General features: G+C 41.2%; 1 protein-coding gene and 1 long non-coding RNA gene across 2 annotated transcripts in view; one reads left to right on the top strand and one right to left on the bottom strand.

Annotated features, from left to right (window-relative positions):
* Positions 1-12,175, bottom strand: part of kuz (zinc-dependent metalloprotease kuz) — a 33,891-nt gene that overhangs the window by 19,339 nt on the left and 2,377 nt on the right. The gene's annotated exons all lie outside the window — the stretch shown is intronic.
* On the top strand, positions 9,106-10,429 carry LOC147757751 (uncharacterized). The gene is made up of 2 exons (XR_015322539.1): positions 9,106-9,959; positions 10,048-10,429. It is a non-coding gene; the product is annotated as an uncharacterized LOC147757751 (long non-coding RNA).

The raw sequence follows: 12,175 nt of genomic DNA, 5'->3' as shown, positions 1-12,175 counted from the left end.
TACACAGTAAAGTCGCAGGCCGTGTCCCTGAAGAGCTACGTATAAAACGATTTTCCACAGAAGAAAAATCGATGCAGAAATTAAGAGATACTATGACATAACTTCTGCTAGGCCTCTGTCGTTTGCAGTCTTATGATTCCAAGCTTACGTGCATCCACCGGGTAACAAATTATTTTGCGAGAGGTATTGTCTGGAACATATTGGAAATCTTCGTGGCACCACAGGATACACCATGAACTAAGGCAATCAGACTAGTCACTAGCGGACAGTCACGGGATTTGGCAACGAGCACTTCAATATTCGAAGGTCATCAGGCTCATCAGAAGTGTCATCACAGGAAGTGTCAGAAATATAGAATAGAAAAACTATGTGAACCCCCGTGGGCTGAATATCATCGCCTCACTTATAAAACGCGCAAGCATGATATATTCCAGCAAATAGAAAATTTCCTTGGATATTGGTGAACTTCACTATAAAAAAAAAAAACCGAAAAGGTTTGGGTACGGGTAAAAGGCCATAGTAGGCTTACAACTGGTCCAACACGAATCCACAATTAGAAAGGATAGGCTTCCAGGTAAAGAAAATAGACAAAACTTTGAAATACGTGTACCTTAAAAGCTGAGTCTATTTTTCTAAGTTTCAGCCCATTTTTACCTAATTTTATATTTATGACTAAGACCTACTGTGAGCCTAAGTTTGTCTCGTCTCTGCATCTCATTAATAAGACAAATTCCCTGAAGCAATGCTTGATGAAAATACCGGGTAATAAACTCAAAAAATGCAAGGTTTAATTTTAATTATGCAACGAAATGACGCCAGATAAACAAACTATAGGATTGCAGAGCATGCCTACGAGCAACCCAGTTGACAATTGTGTATTTATTAACTGTTTGAGCAAACTGGATGTTCATTTGGGTTCGGATGGCGCGTTACTAAGTATGTACAACGGGTAAACCTGAGAAATTTTTCTATTAGCACAAAAAAATTGAAAAAATAGTGATCCGAGAGGCAATAAGACTAGAGCAATGCATCTCCTACAAAGTGAAGGGTGTGAACTTAAGCAGAGCTCGAATTCTATTCGCCAGCCATCCATATCGCCTTTGTAATGTTAGGCTAAAACAGAGAGATAATTTTCGCGATTTGCGTTGCGGAAAGGCCTGCCTTTGTCACTCAATGAGGAAACAATCTATGCGCATGCATTAGAGTATGCTATAGGTATCCTTTTGACGATCAAAGTCTCCTTTAGAACCGTTTAGTTCGTAAAATCTAGCGGTACAGTATGATGAAAGATAGAACAGATACTGTTCGAGTTAGTATTTGTGTCGAGTATATAACCAGCGTTTGCGTGGGTAACCCGCCTCCCTATAATAGGTTCACCTGTACAATTTTTATTTGCTTTATTGATACATATATAAATGCAGGGGACGTTTTTAGCTGGGTGTTACCGCACAGATTGAGGCCTAGTCATCCCTTCTAAAACGTTCGTTTGATTTGCGTTGTGCCAAACATACATTGTGTTTCATATTCTACCTAAATTAATTGACGAAATCTTCCCGTTATCAGTGGCAGTTTGCCTCGTGGACCGTTACTATACGCTTATCATACAGACGTTGCTATTACATATCATCCCAGAAGCGTTGGCGATTCGAGGTAGTTTAACTGAACTAACTGCAGAAATTCTGCGATTTGTATTAAGCAAAAAGCAGCTGCACATTTCCTTTATAGCGTACATGGCTGTGTGTCTGCGATCAGCTTTAACTGAAGAAGCGTCATTTGTCCACCGCAATGACAGGCTTTGAACGGTAGAGGAAGCGCTTTCCGCCGGCGCAACAGAGGCTGATTTAAACGAATTAGTTGTAACGCGATTGACGGTTCAATGGTGGCGTAAAGCCAGCAAATCCGAGAAGCGTTCCTCCCAATTAAAGGCAAACACGAACAACATTTTTGAATAGCCGAAGGCGAATGTTTATAAAGCGTATTCAATAGAGACTGAATTCTAAACGGACACGTTCGATTTTACAGAGGGAGTAATAGCAGTACGTTGGCTGGCCAACGCACGCACGAGAGGGACTGATTCCAATGACAAAATCAGGACCACCCCCATGAGCTAATTCTGAGCCAGGCACAAACACGCACACATCTTTGCCGCCAAAGACAGCAACAGCAGTCACAGAACAGCAGTGACTATGCCTGAAGTGCACCAAATAAAACGACTGCTGTACGCAGAATCCCACAAAACGAGCCTCGAGCCCCATTTTGCCACGACATTTGCCGACGTACAGCGTGGCTCACCAGCGATAGCAGTGGCAAAAACGCTGGACGACAAAAGACAGACGCGACTCACACGATGTAAAGGCGCAACGCGTCAAGTCTTCCGATCGACTTTTTCTATTGTGAACTCACAAAAATGACGATATTCCAAGAAGTTACCTGGCATTGCAAACTAGAAGAGAGAAGGCAAAAGAATTTAGCAATTAACGCAGACGAAGCAAATCATAGCTCTGTCACTAGATATATCGTGTTTGCCGCTTCATGTCACTAGCTTGGCGTTAATAACCCATAGAACAATATTTTTCGCTCTCCTGTAACAAGTAACCATAAGGCCCTTTTTGGCCTCTTTACGAAACCTCCCTTTTTCTTTTTAAGAAACTTTGCACTCCTAAAATGGGCCAGGCGGACAAAGATCGATCGAAGACCGTTGAATGGTCAAGCTGTTAGAATGTTCAGCATATTTTTATTATTCGAATTTCACCCCACATTATTTTGGTCGGCAACAAAAATCGTATAGATCAAAAAAATAAACGTATTCGTTCGTAACACTCAGCTATGGGGTAAGACTCGGTGCTCAGAAACGCCGAAACATCTCGATTGGATACTACCAAAAATCGACGTTTTATTAGTTGCTGATAACAAGTGTGGCATGTCCGATATCACACGTCCTATTGCTGTTATTCATTCGACAACCACGAAAACAAAATGGCGAAAATACTTATGACAGCCGAACGTGCATTTTCAATACGACACAAACATCAATCAAAATACTGTATTCCTTACCATTTCATGGATCGGGTTAATGTCACGTTCATTACCTTAGCCGATAGAATGGGCTGGCCAGACTCTACATTCAGTCTCTTTTCCTTGTTACTTTTGGTAACTCAGTTGTAATAAGCCGAAAGCATATAACATTCAGCCTAAAATAGAAGTGTGTATATATAGAACCCTGGGAATCTTTAAATAAAATAATCTATCTTTTTAAAAATAAAGATCTTTTTGTTAGAATGTTGTATAGAATACTAAAACACGACACGAAGCTTTCGTAGGACTGACTGTATCTTTTAGAACCTGATTACAGTATCAGGTGGTAGATTTTGCAAACTATAATCGTCTCCTTCGTCTCCGACGCAGGTGAGCGACACCGCAAAGCAAACAGGTCCTAATCTTTCCTATAAACGTACAGGGCCCGATCAAGGCCGTGGAAAATAGTTCATTCTCGGTTGGTGTTGCAGCGGGCGTAAAAGTAGTTTTTAGCATTGCCGTTTTATATCGATGTTCCTTATCACGTTTTTGAAATTATTTAAAAAAAGTACGCATTTTTGTCGATCCTGCACGGATAGTAACGTCAATCAGGTAACATCGTGCCGTCGAACCAAAAGCGTGATTTGTTTTAATTGAACATTTCGACTACTTAAGAAAACCTTTTGTTGGGCAGGCATAGTGAAGCGGCAAAACACGACTGAAAATACCGTAAATTGCAGTAGTAAAAATGCACCTAATTTCAAATACAAGATATCGCTATCGTATCTATGTGTCTATCTATCTTTAATGCAGGCAGCCTATAAAGTCTACTAATAGTGGCGACGATGTCCCGGAATCTAATCGACATGACGTTGAGTTGATGACATTTACTAACGAATTAATGCCTTTTTATTAAATCTAGTCGTGAATAAATCGAACTTTGGAATTATATGGCCCATTGTATGAAAGGTAATTAACTTCAACAGCGACTGGCGTTTAGGCGGTATCTTTGTTTTCCTTCACTTAGCCAGTTCAAGGCGACCTTAAATTCGCCGAACAGCTATGGCAATAAACCTCTTCCCCTTACACAAGAAGATCTTAAATTAAACGATACCCAGAAGCCTGATGATGCATAGTGTCTATCTACGCAACGTATTTGTTTCCGGTGTTAAAGATAACTAACTATAAAGCTTGAGTGACCTATATGAAGGAACAATAAAGAACTTTGGATTATGGGCCGTTACAGATTACGCGGTGTCGTGATTGATATCCAAGTTCGTTGTGGTTGCATGCAAATGTTAAATATATACGGGTTTTTACTGTAATCATAGCCCTCAAGGCATGCAATTTAAAACAACGTCGAATATGTATCGTCTCCATTCAGCTGTCGCCGCTGGTCACTGATCTCGTAGATTTCCGCTGGACTCTTAAAGCTGAGTCATAGGACAATCACATCTGTCGGTGTTTTAGGATACTGGTTTCCCGCTAACGCCCATTGTTGTGCTTCAAGCAATATAACTATTGGCCTTTAACCACATGACAAATAATACTATGCTACTATCTTGGTTAGTCACAGACTCTTCAAACTAGTAACACATAACAACGGATCCACAAAGAGGATTATCTAAAGCAGATCTTCTGTTTCCAAAGAGAAATTTTCAAGACCATTAGTCCTTATACTTGAAATGACTTTTCGTACTCTCTTCATTCTAATAATTCTAATCTATTAAACAAGCTAATCATGTTTACCTCATTCATGCGATAATGGACGACCCAATCGTCTATAGTACTCGGATATTTGTACTGCTATTGACTACTGCAGAATGTACCGCGGTGGGTGGCTCCACAAAAAGATTCAACCCATTTGCTTTGTCCACGTGCAGCAATGAATTACAATGCATTGTCGATCAAATGATCTGAAGTAGAGAGAAGATTTTACTAGGAAATATGACTTCCGTTGAGGCGTGCGCAAAAATGAATACAGTTAGTCATATCTAGTTAAACAAACGCTTAAAGGCATCATGCCGTGACCAACTTATACTATAACGTACAATGTGACGTTCTCTAGTAACGTTTTTGCTCGGATTGTTCCCTCTGTGGTACGATTTCGAAAAACGGTTTGGATCGGAATATGGAAGAGAAATAGCATATGTACGGTATTGCCGGTGTTTTTCCTTATAGGTGCCTCATGCGTGGTGCCAGCGGCCGTCCTGTTTATCTCAGCCGCCTGCGACAATATGGGACGACGCCCACACTCCGGTAGCGTTGACGTCGTCGCAGATCCTCTCTATTCAACTGCTTAAGAGATGAAGTTTCGTTACGAGGTCCTCGTAAAACGACACTAAAACTTCGCTGTCCCTTTTTCTATAAGCAATCTGCTTGCATCGTCCGCAACCACGGACGCCACCAGCTCTACACGATACGCCGGATTTACGAAGGCAATAGTCACAGCGTAATGTCAACAAAGAATAAAGAGCAAATTTACCCAACACAAGAAGCACGAGGAACCGTGCGTCTTCGCAGTAGCACATGTAACACGGCTACAGGAAAACTAGGACGTTGACAGACGTTCTTTCAACGTAAACGTTGCTTTGCATGTGATTAACCAATTTCAACTCGGATTTACGATGGATTCTCAAACCCTTAAAAGTCTTTGGCTACTGTCGGGAATAATTTCAGTTTGTATCCTTTTCGAATGGTATAAACGAAGTGTTTCAGAAAGCGGTAAAACATACCTCTTAGTGACGAAGTGTACCCGTACGGCGCTGTAATAGTGTATATTAATATAGTATACAATAAGGTAGACTTTGGCTCGGTCTACCAAGATATAAACTCTTTCGCATCAATAGGCAGCAAATTTAAGGCGTATAGTTCTATATAGATTTGTTATTATAAACACCACTACCTGTTAGGTTGATCGCTTCCGGAGCGGAGAATAAACCACCGCCGCGAAGGTAATCGCGAACTAGTTAAACGATTCGCTAATCGGATTAGGTGGCATTAAACTTGGACTTTCTTTTTATAAACTTCTGTGAACAGAAGCGTTCACGGTAAGTGAAATGCGTATTTTATGAAATACGACGATTTCGCTTTTTTCCCGTTAAAGACGAGTTCCTTGAAAATTCCAGATGATCATATGTTATAACATCGTCGACGTACAATTGTGTGCCTTTCACCCTTCGAGATCTACCTCTAGGTAATGTGTATGTAGAAGCGTATAGATTGTTAGGGACTTCTCATTTAGCTGAGCACAGCTGAGAGAAGCCAAAACTTTTATTTTGACCGTTGTAACCAGCTGTAACAAACAACAGAATCATACACAACGTACCGGAAGAAATTACCATTGTTACTAACGGAATTGCCAAATAGGTGAAAAAACTGAGCAGAAAGAAACACGGAACGGCACCAATCAGGAACAGGAAGTAAAAATAACAAGGATTTGTTTAACGATTACATTATTTACGATATCTTTGCTCGACAGTATTTCTGGGCAATATTCCATACATTTTCAAGGACAAACTAAAAGAGGGACCGACTGAAGAGCTGATTGTGACAGCACCTCACATGAAGCTGTTCAAAGCGATCTGTGCTGCTGCTTATTAGGAATTGAGTGGACACTGGTCTCCCATGCTTAACTCCCAAGCACATCCCATGTTTAACGAATCATTGGAAGGCGACGGGCTATGCGGGAAGGCTTTCGGCGGTTCGAGACAGCGAAGCTCGGTTCATTGAAAAAAAATGCCTAAGCGTAAGTATGGATGATAACCAGCTGATTTCGTTGGATACCATGCACGGATTCTATTCGAATTAGTTGATAGACACAATAAAATCTATGGTCCTCTACAGAAGTCTAACCCGATGTGATACCCGACCACATTATGGGTCACTAAAATTAAGTATAACAGACGTTTCTCATGTGACCTGAAAACGATCGCTGTCTTTGTTCTCAAAGCTGTGCACTGGCCTTACATTTGTTTCTGCCCTGCTGTTAGGACCGCCCTATAAGCCGGCTAGTGCCACAGCAGTTAGTTCGCTCGCGAGCTTGCTAGTGATTAGCATTTTGGTTACATTTTGAAGCTCATGGCAAAACGGTCGCATGGCCTGATTATTCAAGAACGGTGCCACGAGACAAGCATAATACAAGGTTCCCAATCATGCATGTGCTGAATGGGTCTACGTGTTAACCTGAACAGAGACTCGAAGGATGTAGTGCTATTTTTTTTTCATTTACCATTTGTGACCAATAGCTATGTTTCCCAGACTCACGTTAGAACTTTGTAGTACAAAGGCCTACGATACTTACGTGATGTTTCCCGGAGATACATAGGAAAGTAAGCCAGCTATTCAGGTATTTCATACGACTTCCCATTGACATTAATAACATCAGAAACTAGCTTTTCTCCGCATTCACCGCAACCCCCCCCCCCCCCGCGCGCCAAGCACGAAGTAGCACAGACAGAAAAACAAATACGCCGATCAGATTACGAAAAAATTATTATTATAAACAGAAGAATATTCTTCACAAGCAAGGGAAGAACCGATTTATTGTTCTCAAATCACCAAATGAGCGTGTTACTTGTTAATGAGTGGTGACCAGTTCCGTATCTCGTTTTATACGACCAGCTAGTGATCATCGGAGAGATGTCCCACATTAGGGCAGTTTGTTCCGTGCAAAAAATTACAGTCGAAACTGTGGAAAGGGATTCTGTGGAGCTTTCTTTTCGCAAAGAAATCGGTCGTCACTGCAGCGTTCTAGTTACAGGTTTCGCAGTTGGCAAATTCGGTTTAAACGATGCGGGCTGGTGGATTTAAATGTGCCGCCTTCACAGGGGGCGCGCAAGACATTTTTAAGCTCACTGAATGTTTTGAACTTGGGGTTTTACTGTTACCTCTTTCTCGTTCTATTGTCGACACTTTTGTCATTTACTGTCATTATTGTCGCAACTTTAATAGCAGTCGACCAACCATTAAGATGTAGCCAAACGCATTGACACGACCTCAATAGAACAGAGCCGAAAAGGAATTTTGAAAAAAATCGGCAGCGATTGAAATGGCGATGGCAGCTGACGCGGACAGAATGGAAGTAATTATTTAGGGTGGCGGCTCCAACTGAAGCCAGATTTCTATGGCAATAGACAGAGTGGTGTGCAATTAATTAAAGTACCTCGTATTTGTGGCTTTGTACACGGAATACATTGAATACTAAACGTAAATGCCGCAGATCTGATCCAACTTTTATCCCACAATACGGGTGATGACGAAGTTTAAATATAAAAGGGCTACTAACGATAGAAACCCTCAGATCTGGTAGGAGTACCGATAAAAGCCGGAGTCCTTTTAGTCTTCGTGCCTACACGCTACAACTAGAAATAAGTAATTCTGTTGATTGGTACAGAAACGGAGCGCCCATTCAAAATGTCCAATATATGTTTTGAGTACAAGTTCGAGATTACAAGACTAGTTATCAGACATTTTTAAACGAGGAATAGGTCTAGAATAGTGAGCGGAAAAGCAATACGTAATGCAAGGCTTGCACCAGTCAATTTGCTCGCATATGGGGTACGAGCCAGAATAGTCACTGTGAGTGTGGTCCACATATAATTTTACGCTGTCTTAACTGTAAAATCAATTATTCATTACACTAGGGCCAATGAACTAACAGCTACAAAATTACAAGTTACGGTATAGAATACATGTGTTGCGTTCAGCGCACTCTTTAATACGTATAAAAAAAAAAAACTGAAACCAGATCGGCAGACTGATCAGAGATCGATCGCGTGCTGAACGGACCAAACGCCATTACGTCAGTATAACAAACAGCGCTTTATATAGATTGCTTATCAACAAGATTGTGGTGCGGCGAATGCCAGTTTGCCAGTCATGGGCACATCTGTAAGTTCAACTTAGTGCCGCCCACTCAACGGCCGAACTTGTCAGGAACTTAGATATATGTATATGTCCAACGACCTTTGTTGGACACTCGTAGCAATGATTGTCCACTCGACAAAGATTATTATTAATAACGTTTGTTTTAGCCTTAATTACCTTAATTCAAAGGTAGAGATGCTTATTTTTATATACAATGTTATACCAATACGGTGATACTTTCTAGTTGATCTGCTTTCTTAAAACTGACCTAGTAGCAATCTGTACTTTTGTTAATCTTATTTCAAAAGAGGCAAAGATATGAAAATTTTCCTGATGCTACTTTTGAATTGTATTGCTTGCTTTATTTACTCTCTATACAAACTCAAGTTGCAGAATGTATCAATCACTATCTATCCCACTAATAATGACTGTTCAGCTCAAAAGTTGCTTGACGAGCATGGGGCAAAATGCCACCGTTAGGTATATAAGTAATAGATGCTGCTACAGATAAATGGCGGCCTGTAAGAGCGTTTCTCTTAGAACGCTATCCAAATATCTATAGAGCGTGTGAGTGGATTAGTCAAGGAAGCTAGTTAAACGCTCAAAACGTAACGTACGCTTCATTAATCACACTCACCATTTATTTCTCATACAATACGTTTGTACCCGGGTATGCTGACGGATAAACACTCACTATTTATGACTTAAGTGAGGCAGTATTTCAAAAATCGGCCTACGTTGGTTCTGCCACACAAATACTTGCCTATGTGCCCCAGTAGCTGCAACAATGAGCTGCCTTTACCGCCACTACTAAGATCGATACTTGCTCGAAGAAGGATTACTCGACGGCTCATTCTGTCGCCGGCGAAATGCATTGATTTGAGTCGAGGAGACATTTGTAAATGCTTTCAAGCCCTTGAAATCGTTTTGTTACGGAAGGAACGAATAGAGATAACAAGATATCGTCGATGACAGCATCGTCAATTGGATTTCAGTCATCCAGGGCGCCATGTCATGTGTCTATTTTCGAGTCCAGAAGGCCAACAAGCGTTGTCAGCCACTGAAAGTCTATCGAGGTAACAATTTTTTTGCTTTACTCGTCAGGAGCCGTTGTTTTAATATGATTCTAATTTTCAAAAGCTTTCGTTTTATTCTTCGTGATAGGCAAAAGACACTCAAGCACATGATTTCTGATGGCTGACGTCACGCACAACGAACAAAATCGAAGTGAGTAAAGAACACCCACAGTATTCCCGAAGTCTGCCCAGGCCATCACTATCTGGGACGCCCTGCACTAGAAAGACCAATTTCCGTTGTTTTCTTATTTTACGACCCAGTTCGTGCACAGCACAAATGAGGCTGAATCAATGAATCACTGGCAGTCACATTGACTTTCGCTCGGCCTGGCTCTGTCTCAGCAGTAGTTCTGGCTGTCGTAACATGAGTAACAGCGGCCATATTTAGAGAGCCTTTTACCAGAGCAATAATTGAGGTAGAGAGGAAAATAAATTCGCTGGACGCTAAATTGCTATCAATTAACGATTGATTAAGTGTCTATTATAACCGTACCGTGTCTACGTAAATCGTTTGATTGATGCAATCTAATGTGGCCGCAGTTGGTCAAAATGCAGCATTGGAGATGCACAATCCGTTTAGAGATATGCACTCGTCTAGCCATACAAAATATTCCATGCTTGGCACATTTATTTATTATCTTAAAATTTCAAGCTGGAAGCGAGAGAGTAATTATGAAATTATTACAAAAAAAATTACGCTCCCTCTCTCTCTCTCTCTCTCTCGAGCCGAACTAAGTTCGTCCGCCATAGACACAGAGGCAATTTACGTTAGATCACAGTAAAGCATCTTCCATGGACAGTTAAATATCTCAGCTCCACCCTGCATTCGGCCAGAAATCATGTTCACGGTGTACAACACACAAAAATAATCGTTACATAATATGTGACATTCATAAAACTAGACATTAGTAAGTATGTTTAGCTTTACGAATTTCGTATACCGTGACCGTTTCAACGCTTCCTAGCGTGCTATAAGCAATCGCTGAAGCAGTCGACAATTTAATCAGTATAAACATAGACGAAGTACGTGATGGAATGATTGACTTTCCGCAAAGCTACATGTGAAGCGCCTACAGTTACGCACACGCACTTCTTATCCTGTAATAAACACACGGTGCTCAGAAGAACGCATCACCATGAACAGAAAACACATCAGCAGTGACTTATAGAATAACACGACAATTCAAAAGACCAGCAGTTTCCATAGAAGATTCGCTAATCATATCAATCATTTTACCTGAATCGGATCGAAATTGGGACACATGAGTAAAAGAAGAGTTCTAACAAGCGGAAACACGGTCGCCATGTTTCCGTAGAGGCGCAGTGTTTGCCTGCCGAGCTTAGGGGCATATGGTAGTTTGGATTTGAATTCGCACGGAATTACATTTTGTTTTGTGCCGAACGCCAGCCGTCTAAAGTAACGCCTAACGATTCAAGCACTACAAGCAAGAAACACTATCAAATCCGCTTGTCGAGCGCTATGTATAGTACTTGGTAAGTAAAGAGCCCAATGTTTTATATAGTGAAGCAAACTCAATTAACACTCCATAAACTGACCGCCGAAGCAATCTCAACTTCTGAACAGGCACTACGATTTAGTGATAGTATTTCTCTGTCTTTCAGCAGCCCTACCCGAGCAGATTACCTTCAAACAGCTTTATAACGAGAATAGCTATGATATCGCGTAAGCCATCTTAGCGTAGCGATCATCTAGTACATCGAAAAAAAAACCCGCAAATTCACTAACGATCTGAATAGCTAATGATAATTGCGGTCAACGACCGTCCGTGTGTCTTCCTGACGGCCGGTTGCTCTAACGCCACGCAGCCGCTATCAAAACAGACATTCTCAGCCGCGTCGCATCGTCATTTTATGTATGCGATGATACATAGTACAGGGAAGGGCAGCGCAGAGGTCCGCACATAAACGACATGTGTCCATCGCATAACCGAACGAGATGGACAAAAGCCGAGCCTTATGATGTAAACACGAGATTATGAAGCCTATTAGTCCACATGTGCATGCGTGTAAGTCGACATGAGTGAAGGAAAGGTATTATCTTAGAACAGGTTTACAGGGGCAGAGAAGAGACGATAACAAACGTCAGTAGCACACAATCGTATACACATGTGCTGTGGGAAAACATCAAGTCGTAGTGAATCCAGCTGTCCAGCTTTTGCTCAACACAGTATGAAAGTAAACAGTATCTGGACTTT

This window comes from Varroa destructor, unplaced genomic scaffold (genome assembly GCF_002443255.2).
Source record: "Varroa destructor unplaced genomic scaffold, Vdes_3.0 BEIS01000002.1, whole genome shotgun sequence".
NCBI lineage: Eukaryota > Metazoa > Arthropoda > Arachnida > Mesostigmata > Varroidae > Varroa > Varroa destructor.
This window is presented reverse-complemented; position numbering and strand designations above follow the sequence as displayed.